Source organism: Topomyia yanbarensis, chromosome 3, assembly GCF_030247195.1.
Source record: "Topomyia yanbarensis strain Yona2022 chromosome 3, ASM3024719v1, whole genome shotgun sequence".
In the NCBI taxonomy this organism is placed as follows: Eukaryota; Metazoa; Arthropoda; class Insecta; order Diptera; family Culicidae; genus Topomyia; species Topomyia yanbarensis.
In genome coordinates, this window is record NC_080672.1 from 91,538,298 (window position 1) to 91,558,604 (window position 20,307).

General features: G+C 38.2%; 1 protein-coding gene across 10 annotated transcripts in view; it reads left to right on the top strand.

The window, feature by feature from the left end:
* Positions 1 to 6,768: 6,768 nt before the first annotated feature.
* The window catches only part of LOC131691432 (beta-arrestin-1), a 253,193-nt gene continuing 239,654 nt past the window's right edge, over positions 6,769 to 20,307 (top strand). For 3 of the 10 annotated variants that reach the window (XM_058977819.1, XM_058977822.1, XM_058977812.1), the window contains exon 1: positions 8,703 to 8,806. The gene's annotated coding sequence lies outside the window, so the exon portion shown is untranslated. Of the gene's footprint in view, positions 6,894 to 8,702; positions 8,807 to 20,307 lie in introns of those variants that run through there. The other 7 variants (XM_058977821.1, XM_058977820.1, XM_058977823.1 and 4 more) reach the window with 5 other exon arrangements.

Consider the following 20,307-nt stretch of genomic DNA (forward strand, 5'->3'; position numbering starts at 1 on the left):
ACACCGTGTGTTAGATCTTCATAAAAATCAATCAGATTATGTAGAATGTTGTTACAGTACTCCTGATTGATTTTTATGAAGATCTAATCCACGGTGTGGAAAAAACTGCTTTTTCCGTTTTCGATTTTTACCCATTCTCTTTTCAACCTTAAATGGTTTCAAATTACAACCCGAATTGAAATCTACAATAGCGTTTACCCTACAAACAATCATCAAACAATAGATATTATGGTTATCACTGTTTCAACATTGTTCGACAAAGTGTTCTCGCAGTAGATTTACAATAAAACTTCCTGTAACAACTAATTTTACTGTTTTGCGACAAAGTAATACAGTAAATTCACATTAAATGTTACTGTTTCTGATCAAAAAATGCATGGAAAAAAGATGATTTTTTTTAATGTTAAGATACATAACCACCTCCCTTTTTTACTGTAAAAGTCGATTTCGCATTAAAATTTACTGTAGAAACATTGAAGTTTATTGTTTTTGTATTGTAGCGAAACACTTTATTGTAAATTATTGTAAAATTACCGTACCGTCACAGTAAAAATTATGATTTTGTTACTGTACATTCCTATTCCGGAAGCTGTCAGATAATTTGGATCTGTCAAAATACATCTAGAACACAGTGTTCCAAATGCGGTGATTTACCCACCTGTTCCAAATATTGTTTATTTTATTTTGTTATTGTTTATCACTTTCGTGACACATATTGTTTTCTCTGCTGTCAGTCGTCACACATACTAATGACAAATATTTAAAACAGTGTTCTATTCGTGCTGCGGAAAATTTAAAACAGATTAGTCGAGCTGTTCTAAATCTGATCCAAAAAATGCTCGAAAAATAAATCTTCATCTCAGCATTGCGATCGATCTGTTCCAGTCGGTGATGTAAAATACAACAGCTTAAGAAGTTTTAGATATGAATGCTTGGTATTGAATTCTTGTCGACCAGTCTCATGAATGCAGTTTCTTTGTTGAAAATAGTCCCATTTGCAAATGTCTATGCTCCGACACAGACGGATACAGGTGTCTAGACTAATATTGAAAACTTCGCATTTTTATCTTATGGCGATGAGGTCTAGATATTCTACGCAAATTCATACAGAAATTTGGCAGCTAGGCACTTAATTTTTTCTGCCAAATCGCAACATTTTTTGCAACTATTTTGCAAGTTCATTTTTTGCTAAGATCCAAGTAAAAGCTACAACAGTTTGCTGAGACTCGGGAAATATTTCGTTGGAAATTGCCTAACAAATTGCACTTTTCTGAGATATCAGTATAAACAATTACTGATTACTCGGCTGTCCGGGATGTAATATTAAGGACTTGGTTTAGGATCTAATCTCATGTTAATCTCATGTAGAACTTAAAAAACCTTTAATCGAATTAAACTACATAATAATCAAAACCGTTCTAAGTTTATAACTGATTCACTCTAGAATACCTATCCGTCTTTCAATTTCATTGCTTTCTTAGTCGAAAATAGCCAACAAAATCGATACAGTAGAACCTTGCGGCAATTGAAACATAGTAACTAATAATCAAAATGTTTTACAATTGGTGGGTTGAAAGTCAAAGTCGTATAGCCAACGTTAAACGTTAAACCGCCAATTTTTAAAATTTCGTTTTTTCGCTGATGGCGTTATTTTGGGGGAGAAGACCAAAATAGGGGCAAATCGCTCGAGAAATTACATCAAATTTGCGTCGAATTTAAAAAATGCATTTATTATCCATTTTTGCATGCACTATATTGCGAATCTTTTCTTAAATCCACTTTGCGACTTTTCAGCCGTGCGCCACCGGACCGTGCGTCAAATTACGCGCCCATTCAATTTGCATCAGTGCGAGTGTGAAAGCGATTTGACGTTTATTTTTGTTTCATTCACTCTCGAGTGTTTTCTATATAGCAACAACTGGACTAAACGCTAGATTATCTCGAGATAGACAATACCTTTCTTCACAGACAAATCTGTACAAACAAACACCTTCCGCAAATCGAGTTCGCTCAATGTTTTGTTGGATATAGAGCTAGTTTCCTGCAGAACTTTGACGTGATGCACGCAACGCAAAATACATTCCAAATTTCTATTTTGATAACAAGAAAATGATTTTCATTTTGTTGATTTTTAAAAATGCATCACAAGTAATCTGCCTTAGGGGCAGATCACTCTAGGAATGTATAACAAATTTGTATCAAACTAGAAAAAATGCACAGTCGTGATTCGTTCGTTGGGCCACAGCCTATGTCCAACTAACGAATTTAATTTGCTAGTTGGACCGACTGACAAATGTCAAAAACTCTCCAAAGAAGACATTAGTAGTGTAAAAAATTGTTAGATAGATTGTCAATTTGACATGAGATTTTGACGTTCAGATGCTTTTTAGATGTCCAGTCAGCGAATCACGACTGTATTTATTTTTTAACGACATTCAATTAGCTAGATATTGCTAAGTACCCAAGCAACCAAAAGTTCGGATAATACATACAAACCACATAAAGTACATATAAACTTCTTAGCGACCTTTCTCACTGCTTAAGCTTGAATGAAACTTGAAAGCTGCTTAAGCCGCTATTAGAACACAAAACTATCGGAAAATTACTTGAAACGAGAAGCTTATGCAGCGAACTTTTGGTTGCTTGGGTAGGGAAAGTTATGAAAATTAGAGCCATAATACTCAAATGAGAGCAAGGATGTGAAATATACAGATTGAAAAACCAGAAGTGGCAGGGAAAATGGCTTAAAATCCTATAGACTAATCGTTTGTCTTCTGCTGGCAGGAGTTGAGCTTAGGTAGCATAACCACAGACTAACAGACATAACACTTAAAAACAAAGCTTCGCTCGCTTTAACGGTCATTTCAAATATATTTGTAGTTGGGACTGTGGCCACATTTGAAATTATGGCGCCACTGACATACGAACAAGCATATGGGGGATAGACCACTAGTGGAGTAGATTTTTATTAGCCTATTTCCATTGCTCTTACAGTGGTAGCGGGTCTGCTACTATGTGTAGGTTGGTGGCGGTGCCCATAGTGGCTACTCACCGCTGCCGATGGATTCCCATCGCCATTTTTTATTTCGACTTATGTAGTCACACTTTCTTTTTGTACTTTTTAACGAAATTGAATTAGCTAGAGATTGCCTGTAGGATTTTAAGCTTGTTTGTAATGACCCTGCCACTTCTGGTTTTCCGATCTGTAAATTTCACTTCCTTGCTCTCACCAAATCATTCCCAAGAATCGGGAATCAGTATGTTTGTAACGAATGTACTTGAACTGCGTAACCAGCAGCAACTTAAGCGCCACTCTTCGTCAAGAAGAGGTTGCTGCGGCTGTTTGCGAGCCCGGCTGAGGCTCCTATCTAGGGCGGGTTGAAAAGTTGTTCAAACACTCGAATTCACTCAAAAGCTCCCCAAGAGAGGCAAATTCTAAAATTGTTGCAATGGACCAAATTCAAACCTTCGACGAGAAGATATTCAGTGATCATTAACGTAGCGGAATTGATAATCTAAATCTTGAACCAAATTAACGGAAGAGCAATTCGATATATTCATCTTCGACTAAGGCCTATGCTTCCTACGTGACGTCACTGATATCTTTCTGGTACAGGCTAATTTAAGACTAGGTTTTACAAATTTAAAATGGTTTTGACCTTACGTGCTGGTGCGAAAGCTAAATGCTGCTGACGTTCTGCATGTCGTTCGTTGATAGCATCCTCCGGCGAAACCGTGTTTCATGCGATGACTCGCGGTCGGGATGACCACGTGTTTGCTGGTATTACTGGTGCAATTGATCGATGGGAGCGGTATGTAGAGGCGTTTATTGCTGAACCGTAGTATGCGCCGCTTACGTGTGCTGAATGAGCCGTTTTCGGAGGTATAGCGATGACATTGCTCGACGAGCCGCCGGATGTTCAATTCGCGCACAGATGGCGTGGCGCGCGGTCTATCCGGTGCGATGTTCTGCGTTTTCGGATGGCAGTATCTCGTTGCGCAACTTTGCGCGATGCTTTGGCGATAGACTGATGTGACACAAGGGGGTGGTGGCGATGCGCTGGCGTCACACGGACGGAAAATAGCGCACTCACGCACGTGGTTAGCGTGAGAGGGGTCTGTTGAAACCCTCAATGACGAGCCACGTGTAGACAGGCACCCTTGTGTCGTTGATCGTCGATTTTGGAACCTGCCAAGGAAAAAAACCCACGTTGAACAGTAGTGGGTTTAATGCTGTTCAACGGGCGTCACCTTCAATTATCCGAATATACCGACAAAGCGTCAAGCTTACCATGTGTCACTGAGCACGTTTCTCCTGCAGGACTAAACCTTGGCACTAATCGCCTTTTAAACAATCTAAGCGTATTGGCCCTAGAGTTTTTAAATAGCACGTTAATACTCTTAATTTTAGGTTCACTCTAGCTAACTCACGTGTCTATTCCACGATACGGCACTACAGCGTGGATTTGGCACCTTTTGTGAACTGATCGAGATCACAGCTTCCAATCAAATGGTTCAAGAGAAACGCGATTACATGGCATGATCTCGAAGCTATTGTCCGCTTTTTTACCCGACAACAATTTTCGAAAGAACGCTACTGATCCTCAATACCATCTCGTTCTAACAGTAAGGTTTCCCATCAGGTTTGCTCAGCCTCCCCTTGTGCTGATTGTTCTGTGTAATTGCAAAATCAAACCAGCGGGTAGATTTTGCCAAACCTAGCGATCGATTTGAATGAGATCCGAATGGAACTCAAAGGAAAACTCACGCGAAAGGCTTTAGCGATCTCTTTAACCGAACGATAGAGTGCGCATCAGTTGCTGCAAATTAGCTTTGGTACCTATAAGGTGCTTTTAGTGGTAGCGTTAGTTTAGTGCACGCATAAATTGGGCGAATGACTTAAACCTTACATGTTCAGAGGTATTTTAGTATATAATACGAGTCATCTCTTGACTAGTTCCATTTCAGTGCACAGCGGGCGCTAACACTGGCAGTATGAGATAGACACTAGAAGTCTTCTACAAAGTTGTAGAACAGGCATTTCTCAGCAATTTATCTGATCATGTCCATATTACATGACTCTTTTTTAAAAAGTTTGTGATGGTGTCCTCTATTCGATGAAATATAGAATTAAAATTTTCTACCCGAAATATGACTCATATTATATACTAAACTTACTCTTTAGCTAAACTCAACCGTTATTTCGCAAACAAAAAAGTTTGTGGAATTCTACAACTGATACGCTGTTTGGCCCCATGCAAAACTGAGTTAGACAGTTAGACCGTTAGTTTATTTATTTAAAGCTGGATTTATTTGCAGTCTTCGACAAAGTTGTAGGCAATAAAATTATCTCCCATTTTCACTTACAGCACTATAAGCACATGTTTGTTTATAAATAACAGCCGTACCTTTAGTTCGGCCGCAGATAACAGACGTTTAGGCTAGAATCGAAATGTGTGCAAACACTCACTACTGAATCTCCGAATACATTAGACATCTGAAACACGTTTGGCAAACGCTTGTAGGTGGCGCAATGATCGATACAGTGCAGTTAGAGTACAGCTGTCAAGCACGTGTAGCAAACAGTTGCGTGGATGGCAATAGTGAAACACTGATTTTCAACATGTAGGTATCAATTTGAAAGTTTACACAGGTTTTTAAATGAATTTTGTAAGACTAACACCTTTTATGTGATCACTAGAAGATATAAATATTATACGGAACATTTTAGTTATTGCAATGGATTAATCTATGTGCGCTTGTGATAGTGCGAGATTGGGGTTAAATCAGGTGAAGTTGTTGAAAAGTTGTGTCAAATCAGATGGAAAATACGTACCCATTCTTATTTCATATAAATTAGATTTCCCAGAAAAAAACGAATTTTTGAAAAATCAATCGGCCTACCCCTGGGTCAACCAAACACGAGCATCTGTTCAAAATTTGAGCCAAATCCGTCAAGCCTAGCTACCGGACCAATGTACTTGAAGATTTTTTCAACAATTTACGTAGAAAAAACCCCGAGGAAACCCACTAGCTCGCATTTTGAACGCTCAGGGGCACTGTATACATCAGTTTATCATGACCACGCCTTCCATTGAACTAACTTGATCCCTATCTTTTTGTTGGGATAACTGTCAAAAATGCTAACCCATGCGACTAGATTCATTGTTAAGAAAGGTCGATAACGTCAATCGAGAGCGTATTCACATTTTTTAGAAATGTTTAGAAGCATGAGCTCTATCGGTTTATGAAATAAACGAATTTTATTCATTTAATGACTCAATTGTTGAAAAATTCCATATTCAAGTACGTTGGTCTGGTAGCTAAACTTAACAGATTTGGCTCATATCGGCACCTTCGTACTTTAAATACGCAAAATATTTTAATTGTCGTCTAAATGTACTCTAAATACTTTAAGTACGTACACATCGACGTTAATTACATTAAGTTTCTGATTAAGTGCAACAGAAGTATTTTTAACTACTTTCACTATTTACTTACTTCAATTATATTCAAAATACCAAGTTTCGAACCTTAACATTTTTCCGTTTCTCGTGCGAGTTTTTAATATGTTTAAATCGAAAATATAAAATTAAAATACTTACTCGTGTTAGTTTCTATTTTATTTTGAACATTCTTGCAAGCTACCACCGTCCTTGATGCTCTAAAGCCTATGTCGCAATTTTATATATTCACGCAACCCTGCTCTCTTTTTTCGATACCGAAAAAGCTCCGCGATGACTTCACACCAATACCAAAGCAAACTAACGGATCAGAAGAGCAGCACCACGGAGAATCCGTGCGAGTTGGAAACAGTCAGACCGTCACAAGACTTGTCATCTTACGCTAGTGTTTTTCGCGTGTAAGGTACCGTTCTTTACCTGCTGGTAAGAGTTGAGTTTTTATCTGTTTTCCATTGGAACTGTGCAATTAGGATGAACCATTCTGTACTATCATGAATACAGTGGCAAAGCAGTGTACGGAAATAAGTGATCCCGTCGAGTTCGATTGCTGAAAACGACAGTGGTTTTTCTATTAGCTGGAACCGGAAAAGTTGAAAAATCGTACTATCGTGTGATGTGCAACGAAAGCTGTCGAAAAAGAATATTCTACCAATACATGATCGGGGTGATCGTATTCATATGAATCATCACTTTTTCTACGCTGGTATTAACGATTGTGTTTTGTTTGCTACGTACATATACAGTGATAACATTGCCGTTTCTTATTGGAAATTCGTGCCAAGTTTGTTTCGTTGAAGGTGGCGGCGGTGTTTGCGGAATAAACTTCAAGGGAAACATCAAGCAGGATGGCTGGTTAATGAACAACAGCATATTGTTTTGTTAGCGAAAGTCGCAGTAGTGTGAGAATATGTTTTCATTTTGATTAGATTGCTGCTGAATACGATATTCAATAATAATTTTCAATATACCGCGACCAGTTTTTACATTGAGCTGGAGAACCATTTGCTGCTCACTGATGCTCTCCCATTCCGTAACGCCCTGATCCCACGGTTCGGATTTGTGTAGTAGCACGGTTAATACCGTGGAAGTGAGAAACTGTCAAAATCTGCCGCAGAACTGTCAAAAGCTTTCAGGAATCTGGTGCTGTTTGCGTGATTTTTGTTGGATTTGATTTGGAAAAAGATTAATAACACTACGTGATAAGGTTGATATGAGAACTACCTACTTGGATTGGCTTCTGGTGGCATTAATATATCAAGAGTACTTATTCAAAAGGTCCTAAGTGACATTGAGCTCGAACTGAGAAAAACGAGGCTGAAGTTTCATGGACCTAAAACAAATCCCTATTAGAGAACAAATATGCGTTTTGATGGAACAATTATGCCAATATAGTCTAAGGACTATGCTCTTTAGGTAAATAATGCTAAAAACATGAAATGTTTAGTGCTTATGTAGTTTTTAAGCGCTTGAGAATGATGCGTCCTTTTGAAAATTATAGGACCTTTCACATAGGTCTTTTTTTCGGGCCCAAGAATCATACGACGCTGCACATACGGCTTTTTTCAGCAAAGGTAGCTCTTACGACGAATATTGAATTTCTTCAAAGTTTTCGACAAAATGAGCACCGGAATACGAATGTTCTTCATTACTATGGTAAATAGTTGCACTGGATTTAACAGAAGTCTTGCAGAAAAAAATGCGGGAAACTTTAGTTTATATTAACAAATCATTGGCTGGAAGTGGTTAAAACCAACGAATGGCATGTTACTTTAAAATAACTAAGCTTTCTAATTATCATTTAATTTATTATACTTACTAAATTCAACTTCGAAAATAAGTCGCATGAACAGAAGAAAATAATTTCTTTTATTTTGATGCTTAGGACGTTTTTACTAGGTACCTATGTGCAGTGGGGAAAACATGGAATGAAATGAATCTTGCGTCGTTTTTGCATGGCGCCTATGAACAGTTGCAGAGGTTTTGAAATATTTCGCGCATAGGTCCTTTCATTTTAAAAGGTCTCAAGTGCAAAATTTCAAAATATGATCATGAAAACTTTGCGACTTTTTATATAATGCTTGTTATTTTGATAAATACTGGGTATAATGAATTCTGGTTTTCGGTATTCGTTAGCTATGTTGTAATCACATGCTGTGCTGCAAATAACTCAGTTTGTTTACATTTGTCACTAAGGTCCATTTGAATCAGCACTCTTGATATAATCAGTTTCGTCAAAAAAATCAGGTTGATAGAGATGTGTAAATGTAAACTCCGTTAGATGTTGATTTTTAGTGAAAAGTTACCTGTAAGTACGAGAAGGTTGAGGTGGTGAGAGTGAAGTGGTTGGTCACAAAGATTGACTTATTTTGCTATTTTGCATGTACAAAATATTACATTGTATACGTGTGCAATTAAATGGAAATCAATTTTAAACCCTTTCGTGTACGCGCCAGGTACATAATAGCTATTATTTTTTTTTTGGAATCATCGAGTGTCTGGCGGATTGGATGTTCCTTTTAGGTATTTGTTATATTCGGTGTTATTTTTTATCGGTGGCATTGTACGGTACTACGACGTACACTGTGATCGCTGCTGGATATAACCGGAGGAATCGCTCGCTGCAGGCAATGAACGATTACGGGAGAGATTCCGATGGGAACCGAGTGTAACCGGAAACGTTATCAGCACTGCACAAGCGATCTACTGATGGCGAAGGCGAAGTTAAAGGTAAATAGTAAATATTGTATGTCTATCGGAATTTGGAGCGTTCCGGGGGAGGGGAAATGTAGGTTGCAGCGGTTATGACTTCCGCCGAGATGCGGTGAAATTAAATTTTGTTTGAACGTTCATATCGAATGACGTCAGCATATATTTGGATGAATAAATCGACGCTTGACTTGAATTGATAGGATGGAACATCCGTTATATGAAATTTTCAGATATATCATATATACGGATAGATACCAGTTTTTAAACACTTCTTTAGAATAAGCTATTTATACGTTTAGTTTAATGCTAGAATAATCCAACTATTTTGAACATTATCATCCTCATTCCATAACTTGGATTCGACTTCAAAATCAAATAACGCGAATCGAGATTTCGGATATTCTCAATTACGATGGGCGTATCTACCCTGCATTGCACTACGACGTCGTTTGAATCTCGCAGAAAGGTATCAACGCAAATCGAAGAGATTATTATCTGTAACAGATGTGAGCACTGGTATCACTCCCACCGCGCAAAAAAAAATTTAAGATGAAGTGGAATGTTTGTTGCAGGAAAAAGAGATAGAAATGAATACCGCGTTGAAGAAAAGATGGATGCGTATAGACTGGAAGCTGCGCGGAAACGGAAATGCATATGGACCGGGAGCTTCGTGAACAGGGGATCGAGAAAAATCGCTTCAGAAGTATTACAGGAGAAGATGGAACACCTATGTAGTATGAAGAAGATAAAAGAGGTCCGCCAGGAGATGTTCTTCGTAGAGCACGAAACTTTTAATGACCAACAGGGAGGAGGTATACCGTTGCGCCTGTAGATGTTTACATAAAACGCCTTAGGGGCCAAGAACGAAGAAACCCTTTCGGAGATTACAAACAGCGACAGGCTGGAGTAACCGCTTGCCAGATCAAGTAAGGTTGCACTGGTTGCGTTAAGTGGGCTAGTGAAGAAACTCCCGAGCGAATTCTCAATGTTTCAAATATCACACAGTCTCTTTAATGACCATAAATATTACGCGTGCAAAATTTTGCTGACATCAAAAAGCCACAAAATGGTCTTAATAACCCTTAAATACACCATACACCATGTTTTTATGGGATCGATGGGTTTCCAATTTTCTCTTGGAAACCAAAATTGTGGTAACTCTATGGCGCCTATTCAAACATCCAACAAGGCCAGCAAATATTTCGATCTAGTACCAATCCGTTGCGATTTTAAGGTTGTCTAAAGGGTTCAGCACTGGAGTATGTCTGAGGTCAACCTCTTCTAAAGTCGTTGCACAAGTAATCAAAAATGCTCGGAACAGTTGCAGCTAAGCCACATTGAGAAGGTAAGCAGCTTTGAATAGCCACAAACGGACAAGTGGGCAAGCTTCACACCACTAAACAACGCGGTCAAACAACTGAGTGAACACTTATGGACAGTGGATCCTGCGCGTCACTTGTTGAATCCGATTTTCATCCAAGAATTGGTCAGCAAAATTTCGAATGAGGAAAAGCGACAACGGCAGCGAATTCTAGCTTTGCGTACACACCGGATGCAAAGTGTTTGGTCAGGATGAGACGAAGAGACAAGCGAACAAGGAAACAGGCTCTTTATAGTCATACCGAAGTGGATAGGATGCAACAAAAACCGTGTAAAGCATGATATCGAACGAATCGTCGTTTACGATTCTGCCAAGACTAAGGTTTTGTCAGACGTGTATCGAATGAACGTAGTTATACGATGGAAGCGGTGTAAGATTTGTCTCAACTAGCATGGTGGTCATTTTCGTTTCGATTTTTTGCTGAATGTTTATTTGACACGGCTCAATGCGTTAGCACAACTGAGCCGTGGATCTTTTAAGTTTGTACAATAAGTAAAAATAAGAAATATCAAGAATGTCTGTCAGCACGATCTTATTGAAGCGGTTGTTACTGCGAATTGAGATCGTTTTCCTGGGCGGTGAAGCATTAGTTGTCTCATCCGGCGCAGCTTGGAGGTCATTCAGCCTAGTTTCTCTCGCGTTATCGCTCACGTCCTGATTTCTTGCTGTTCACGATCAGAGATTCTGGTATGTTTCTTGAGCTTACGGGTCGCTATTGTAATTCCGTCTTCTTCGGCATTTGTTTTTATTATTGGTAATGCTAATTGTTGGTTTGGGAGCGGTTCTCGTGGTCGTTGTCCCTTCATTATTGGTCAATTGGGTCGTTGTTTTTGCTTCATCTGTAAGTGTCGGTGGCTGCTTGTTACAGTTGGCTGTAGTAGATGAGCTTTGACTAGTTGCCTCTGCGCATGTTTTTCCGTAGTGGGCTGTCTGGTTACAGAATTGGCATGTTGAGGTCTGCCCGGGATATATTATCAGCTTTATTTGCCTATAGATCCTTCGGTGATTTACATTCGATAGTCATGTAAGTAGGTATTGGTTTAGTAACTCGCATTCCCTCCGGTACGAACGCCGTTGGGAATATCGAAGAAAAAATTTCTCCAGTTGTCATTCGTAATAGATTTCACTTCTCCGTATTGGAACATAATTCGTTTGATGTAATCTTCTTTAGTGCGCGGTGCCAAATCATGGATACCATGGATAACCATGTCGTTTTCCATATACTCGGGGATATTGATTCTGGTGTTATTAAATTTGACCACGTGTTGCATGAAGTTTTGTGCCTGTGCTAAATTCCTAAACGTAATCAAAACACAGTTTTGTACGCTGTGTAGCTGAATGTACGTAACTTCCGCGAGCTTTAACCAGTTGTTCCACCTCCTGGGTGGGTCTAACACGAGTCTTCTTAAAGTCATTCTAAATCGCGTTATCCCGAAGCAAGGGAATTTTGGTTCCTTTGGCAGACTCATTTCACTGCGCAGCCGGGGACAACGATACAATATGGTTTGTGCACTGGATGTAGAACAAAGCGCTGGCTTAATTCACTGGTGTCTATTGTCTAGCAATTTTTTGCTTCTGTTTGTGCAAGGTCAGAGGATAGACTACTTCGAAATTTGTTGTAATGTAGGTGAGAGGAGCCGATTATCTACTCTTCTGGCCATCACATCATGTAATAGGCATACTTAATATGAATAATCATGAATGAAATGTGACACCTGATTACCTGACAGTCCTCATTTTCGAAGGATTGTGTGCTTTTTATATGTCATCGTATAATATTATGATTGAGTATGGTATTTTATGTGTTTCGGATTCGCCTCGTCAGTAAACAACTAGCATTAAGTTGGTGTTAGTTACTGACGAGGAGAATCCAAAGCACCAAAAAACCATACTTTATGTTTAGTCTTGTATCTTTATGCGCAAAAAAATTGGTAGCTGAGATTATAATTGTAATTTATTACTTTCCAAACTCTGGTCTTATCTAAACATCTCCCGTTTCGGATATTTGCATTCTGGTTGAGATATCACATCGCATCGGCGATAAAACAGTGCCAAACTGATCAGCCGCTGCACAAAGTACCTATATATTTATTTGTTCAGTTTGATAAGCTAGGAACTGATACATGGGTAGTTTATTATGCAGGAGAAATACGTATTGTTTTGTCTGAGTAGGATAACGACTGATGTTTCTTGTTATCAAGCAATAAGCGATCTATGATTAAATGTGCCTTTCAATGAGTTAGGGACAGGCCCCAGTAAATATTTTGCTGAGATGGGACGGTTTTGTTGCTGGACTTTGAGCCTTCGTCTCGCATGGCCCGTTCTCGTTGATAAGGATGTCTTCATATCTAATTGATTGATGTATGATCCTATTTACAAGTGAATTGATCCATTCGTTTGAGTAGGGATACATGTGGGCTGTTAGCACCTTTTGTCATATTTATTAATAGACCGATTGACCACTTCAGAAGACGGAAAATAAGAATAGGAACAAGACAAGCGGCTCCAATTCGACGACTCAAAATCTCTAAGAGGAAAGCCTTATAGCCTTATACGCGGTTTGGTGTTCAATATGGACGAAGCGATTGTGCAGTACTGCTACACTGACCCAAAATCGAGCACCAGGATCACGAAACTGCAATACTCTTTTAAGTTGTCATGCGTACTTCAGGTTCCCTGGGCTTCGTTGATGAGTGTAAGGGCACGTACTTCTGGTTGGTGGATAAGAGTGGGGGATCCGAGCAAGTGCTGGTTCTTTGGTCTGTGAATCTCATGACTCATAAACATTTGATCGAGTGTTTGTTGCGGACAGCTGATATGGGTGTTTCTACTTTCAAATAGGGAGGGGGCATATTGGTTCAGCTGATCGAAGACTCATTTGATCTTGGACATAGTGATCGATTCATTCCATTCGGACCAATGAACTGTCATATATAAGAGATGATCAGACTAAAGGTGGGTGTTTTTACCTCTTAACTCGCTCGAACTGTTGCTCTGGCTTGTAAAGATGGTGAGTAACACTCGTTTATAACCAATCGGACTCGCTGTTTTCAGAAACACGGATGACAATCTCTTACGGATGGAACCTCTTTCTTAAACACACTGTGCAGTCCCTAGTTAATTATCAGCTAGCCCAACATAATAAACTGAAACACGTAGTTTTTAAAAAAAATCAAATCCACATCATCAAACACCTAAAAGTAGTTTTGATGCATGTAATATCTATTTCTTTCTGTAGTTAATATATTTTTATTTATTCAATAGTATAGAAAATCTTTATATTTCCCGCTTTATAGATCAATTTACTCTGCCTTAGCATTATCCACGCGTGCTAAAAATAATCTATATTTGTGTTACAACTCCATCTATTTTTGCTTGACTCATCTTTCCTTTTATTACTATATCATAAATCAGATTCATACTCTCACTAACGCAATAAATTGCATATTTTCTTCCATTTTAAACGTACAATCTCACAATCTTTATCAAATACGTTTACAAACGCTCGTGTCCTTCGCGATAACACAAACATGGTCACAAATACGAACATGCAATTGCAATCATCCAGACATACTTACACTCGCGATCTTTCCAAAATTAAAGCAACCGGGTAATTAAGTGATTAAAATTTTGGCATTTATAGATTTACAAACACGGTCTCAAGCAGTAACCCACCGCTCGCGCGATCATGAATCGGTCCCGTTCGGAAGTTTCTACCCTCGATCCTCATGCCTTCAGTTGGACAAATAAAAATGACGTTTATATACACTAAACAACACGTTCCATGGCGACGTGGCCAGGAAATCTAGTGATATGGGAGAACCAACTCGCTCTTAGCATCTGAACCGTACATTGAAAATTAAGTATAAAACTCACGGTCCTCGGACGATCATATAAAAGCACACGCGAATATGTGAATGAACACACGGTAAAAATCGAATTTACACACGCGAAGTGACATACACGCAGTAAATACGTTAACGTACAAATGCTATAGCCCTTCGCGATCATCCACGCAATCTACACCCGCGGTCTCGCCAACACAATAACATCCCGGTGATAAGGTCTCAAGCGTGAACCTACAAACCCTCGCGCTCGCGCGATCTTGAATCGGTCACTTCCGGAAGTCTATCCTCGGTATCACCAGTCTAAACCCTGAAGGTTGAAGCAATTAAAATAAAGAAAGCTCTCATATCCACTGGACAACACCATGGTGACGTGACCGGAAACTCTAGTAATAGGGTTTTTCATGAAACTGAAATGTTTTTATTCAAATAATATTTCCTTTTCAAAAAAGTTATAAAGGCAACATTCCTAGTGCTACTTCAACCGTTGAGGAATTCCACGAAGATCCGCCTGAAAATCTCTAAAATCGTGACCGAATATCGTAGATTCCGATAAAACTTTACAGGTCTAACCGGCATGGAAGACTAAATATTTTCCACAGTCAATAAGATTTTGACTCAAGTGCAATTTTTTAAAAGGGCGTAGACATTTCTACGCGCAATAATTTCAATTTTTTGTTTGATAACACTATTTTATACAGTAAAGCTATCTGAGAACGAGTTACAGGGAATGAATACTTCTGCGCGAAAAAAATGTGCACTGAAAAAAATTTTATGCCATTTTTTACAAAAACAAATTCATGATAAAATTTCAAATTGCAAAAAACCCATTTTTTCTAATTTTTTATATTTTGTCAACAAAAACCTAAAGAGAAAAGAAACATTTTGAATGTGATTTTATGATGGAGAAATTATCACCAAAATAGTTTTTCTAACAACTTTATACATGTTTTTAAATTTCATACTAATTGACATACAAAACTGTAATTTTATTACAGAATTTAATTCTAAATATCATTTTAAATCAAAATGCATTTAACAAATATCTTGCAAAATGCGATAGTTTTCGAGATATTTGGAATTTTGCTTCAACAAGAACAAATAATTCATGTAATTAAGTCCTTTTTAAAAGTTATTCGCGTTACCCCATCATAAATTGTCAAAAGTCTAATGTTTATCGTTTTACAGACAAAAAAGAAGCTTTTTCAGTGTATTTGAATTATGGAGAAGCTTTAAATAAAAAAAATTCCTAACAACAACTATAGGATCTGATGATTAAACTATATGGTTGAATTATATTTTGGTTGTTTTCATGTAGCTTTTAAATGGTTTACAATATGGCCTTGATGTCAATGGGAAAGTTACATGAAATGTTATGGGCCTTACGAAAAACTAATTGTTTGATGCTGTTGATGTAGAAACGCGGATAACTTCTGAAAAGGTCGTATTAAAACAAAATAATTGGGTTGTTGAAACAACATTTAAAATATCTCGAGAACTACATTACAGAAAATTTTTGTTATAAGAATTTTTGATTTAAAATGGCGTTCAGAATCATATTCCAATATAAAATTCTACTTTAGACTGCAAATAGTATGAATCATGAAAATTTGTCAAAAGTTGTTGTTAGGAAAACTTTTTTATTTAAAGCTTCTCCATGATCCAAATACACTGAAAAAGCTTATGTCTTTAAAACGATAATCATTAGACTTTTGACAATTTATGATGGGGTAACGCGAATAACTTTTAAAAAGAAAATAATTACATGAATTAATTGTTCTTGTTGGAGCGAAATTCCAAATATCTCGAAAATTATCGCATTTTGGAAGATATTTGTTAAATGCATTTTAATTTAAAATGATACTTAGAATTATATTCCGTAATAAAATTACAGTTTTGTATGTCAATTAGTATGGAAATGAAAAATATGTATAAAGTTATTGTTAGAAAAACTTTTTTTCTGATGATTTCTCCATCATGAAATTACATTCAAAATATTTCTTTTCTCCTTAGGTTTTTGTTGACAAAATGTAAAAAAATCGTAAAAAGGGTTTTTTTGCAATTTGAATTTTTATCATAAATTTTTGTTTTTGTGAAAAATGACACATTTTTTTCAGTGTATATTTTTTTCGTGCAGAAGTATTCATTCTTTGTAACTCGTTCTCAGATAGTTTTACTGTATAAAATAGTGCAATCGAACAAAAAAAATTGAAATTATTACACGTAGAAATGTCTACGCCCTTTTGAAAAATTGCTCTTGTATTAGAATACTGTAATTACCAGAGAAAATCGTGGAGATTCATATACCGATCACAAATGTAAAGTTTCGTTCGAATCGACGATGGTCATATTTTGCGATCTGCCGGTTTCTCATGGAATCCCTCAGTTGTAACCTTTAATATGTTCTTCCTCATATTTTCGCATAGTGCCAATGTCAAAAATTTTAAGCGATGTGGGCGTGGGTCTAAAATTGTCCAAATGAGATGAAACTTGGCATCTGAACTTTGGCATTTGTTACAATATGAAGAGGGGTGCGGATTGAGAATTAAAAAAAAGGATGTCCTCAAGGTGGTGTGCTGTCACCACTTCTATGGAAAAATGTCGCCGATGGCTTGTTGAAGAAACTAAATGAGTTTGATCTTTCGACATATCGTTTCGCCGATGATTATCATATATCGATCACCGGCATTTGCATTAACGCACTTTTTGATTTGATGCAGTCAACCTTATTTGTTGTTGAGCCATGCTGTCTTCAAGTCGGAAAATCAGTTAATCCAAATATAACAAAGGTGCTTTTCACGCAACGAAGAGTTACAACCGGAGCTCGTCCGTTGCAGTTCTGTTACCCTGAAATTATAGTCGCAGATCAAGTTAAGTACGTTAAAGTAATTCTTGATTCTAAAAAACAATTGACAGATTCACATAAATTTCATAATCAAGAGAGTTTGCATGGCCTTCGGGCAATGTTGTCCGGCAATACTTAGAGACTCAAACCCAACTACATTCAGTGGATCTTTCCCAAGAGATCTGGACCAGCAACCCAACAGATGGTGCATCTAGCCACACAAGACTGTTGCCCCAAATGGTTACTTGGGATGAGTATATACTTGCTCCCAGTACCTTTACACTTTGTGGTAAAACAAGGTATATTTGCTCTGAAGGTCAGGCTGCCCTAAAATCACTTAGTTCGGCATATTTGAGATCGAAATTAGCAAACGCATGTCGAACTCAAATTGAGAACTTAGCATTCCAAATACTATCTAACTTTTTTGGGTACCCGATCATTCCGGTATTATTGGAAATGTAGGAGCGGACGAATTGGCTAGAATGGTCGCTCTGCCTGAATTCATTTGTCCAAAACCAGTTTTTCTACTGTCGATAAGTTGGATACAGCACAAGATTCGCTGTTGTGCTTAACATTATTCGTGTGATCTTTGTGAATCCGATTACGGAACTTCATATTATTTGATATGTAACTGCCTTGCAGTATTTCAATTGCGGGTCCGGATTTTTGGTTTTCCATTCATAGATGAACCTATGCACAGGGAGCTAAACCTCAAGGATATAGTTTCTTACCCAGTGCAAATGTGGTAAAGAGCTATAGGGTTTATCAGTAAAGTCCCTCAGTGCTTTCGGGAGTTAAACTATTGTACATGCCAACTAATTCGTACATTATACGTTACACACATCGTGCACTACCCTTAGAATACATTCCGCAAGGGCTGATGAAAAAATCAGCTAATCAGCTTATGCATCTCTCAGTGAAACATATTCTCCTTTTAAGGTCCGATTATTTCTGTCACGGTTGATAATTTCGAAACCACAACCTCATTAGCTAACAGCTGAACCAGACGGTGTGTAATTAGTTCATTGAGAACCATAACCTCATCCAGTAGCTAGAAATACTTAAATAAAAATCAACCGAAGCTAAGTTATTCATGGGTCATGACCCTACACTTCGTCTCGCTCCTGTCGCCCATTGGAAGGAGACACTCCCAAAGGTATTTAATTTCCATCTGTTCAAAGTCCATGCAACTGAAATCTAATCGTGACGAACCGTAGCAGGAAAGTAAAATCGAACAGCAGTGAGCTGTATTAAGCCGGCAGGGAAGATTGATTAAATTAAATGGGATACTTTCTTCTTTTCTATAAAGCTCCAGGAACGACCCGGGTCGTGCAGCAAGCTCGGAAACTCTTCAATCGGTAATTCAATTTCGGTTACCGAGGTCAATTACATGCTTTGGAGAGGCTATCAATTCCAGACTCTCTGTGTGTGTGAATGCCCAAAAGCCAAATGGTGCACCATTTTAACGTCCAATTTGATTAATAGGATCAGACGCCTTCCGGTCGAGGGATGCTTTCGTGCGGTATCTGAACAGTCTAATCAATTTTTGAAATTTTTTGGATCTGTGAAAGAAATATCCTATCCTCTTCATAGAATGTGTCTCACCATTGTGTTGATAGCATTTCACTTCTAAGAAAAGCGGAAGGATAAGAGCTGAAAATGGATCGGTACTCTGATAAATCACCTTTCTCATCATATTATGAGCTGCCATTTTCTGCCAAATGGTCGAACAGTGTTTTATCAAGACATTATGAAATATATACCTTCCTTTAATTTTTCTTCCATATTGCATTACATGATTTCTTTTCTTTTTCATTTGCAGGTATGTTGCTCACTGTGTGAGTAGGAGTAGTTATACAGTTATTTCACAGGGAACCGTGAAACGATTCGAGTTCTTAGAAGTAAGTCAAATCAGAAATTTATTTAAGTTGGATCGGCCCATACACCACCGGTCCTTCCTACTTTGTAAAGCTGTATTCAAACTGCTGTTCTTGATGGCTCTTTTGTCGATGTTTTCAGTAATCATCAAGCAAGCTTCGCAGCCAAACACAAATTTCCGTATCACAGCGTGGTATTGATGAGAAGGATAAAAGATATTCCAGAATGGGTTCAGCTTGATATATCAAAACTTTTTGGCTAACATTGATGGGATCTTAAATGTTTCCATCCATCCCACTCCACCAAACTTTGTAATCCACCCGTTCCAGCTAGAGTGGATCAATCAAGCTGAAAGTTGCTCCCGATGGGGATTAAAAGTACCGGTTGGAACTTTGCCGCTAAGTGTTGGATTAAATTGCTCGCAGCGCACGTCTGTTCGTGGAATTGAATTATGAATGTTGTTTACGACAACGATGACGACGATGGCGGCTTCGCGTAGTGGATAGTCGCTTCTTGTTGCGAATGTTTTATCTGATGGGGCGGAAACGTGTTTTCAACGTTTGATGCAGTGCTTTTGAACGTAAACAGCGCTGATTTTCCCCGGTTTTTCGCGGAAGCTTCTCCGTAGTGATAGGGTGTTTGCTCCCTTATTCAATCGTGTAATTCTTCGTCCGAGCAACTTTTGTGAAAAGACTTTGGATATTGAATCCTTCACAACATTGAGAGATATTCAACTGCAACATACATACCATTTCTAAAACTTTCCGAGGAAATTACGAATATTTCTAATGCATGTTCTATTCGGTGCATTAAAGTAAATAGTAGATTGTAATATCTACATCTGACGACGCCAGAGAGGTGACTCCACCATCTGCACCCCAGATAATCGGCCCATCATTATATGGGCCGGGCCCAACGGCTTTACTTCCCTTCCGAAAGAAGACGTTACCACATATTTTTCACTTCAGAAAATCTCGACGACCTCGACTAGGATTGAGGTGAAAAGGCGGTCACGCTTCCCACTCAATCACCGGCACCGGTGATTGAGTGGGAAGAATTGTGGCTCCAGAGGGGAGTATCTATCTACTCAATGGATCGCCACCCTTTCGTGGATAATTGATGCTTTTCTACTAGTCAATCGTACTTGATTTTTTAAAGTAGCCAGATGATTAGTTTTTAATGTTT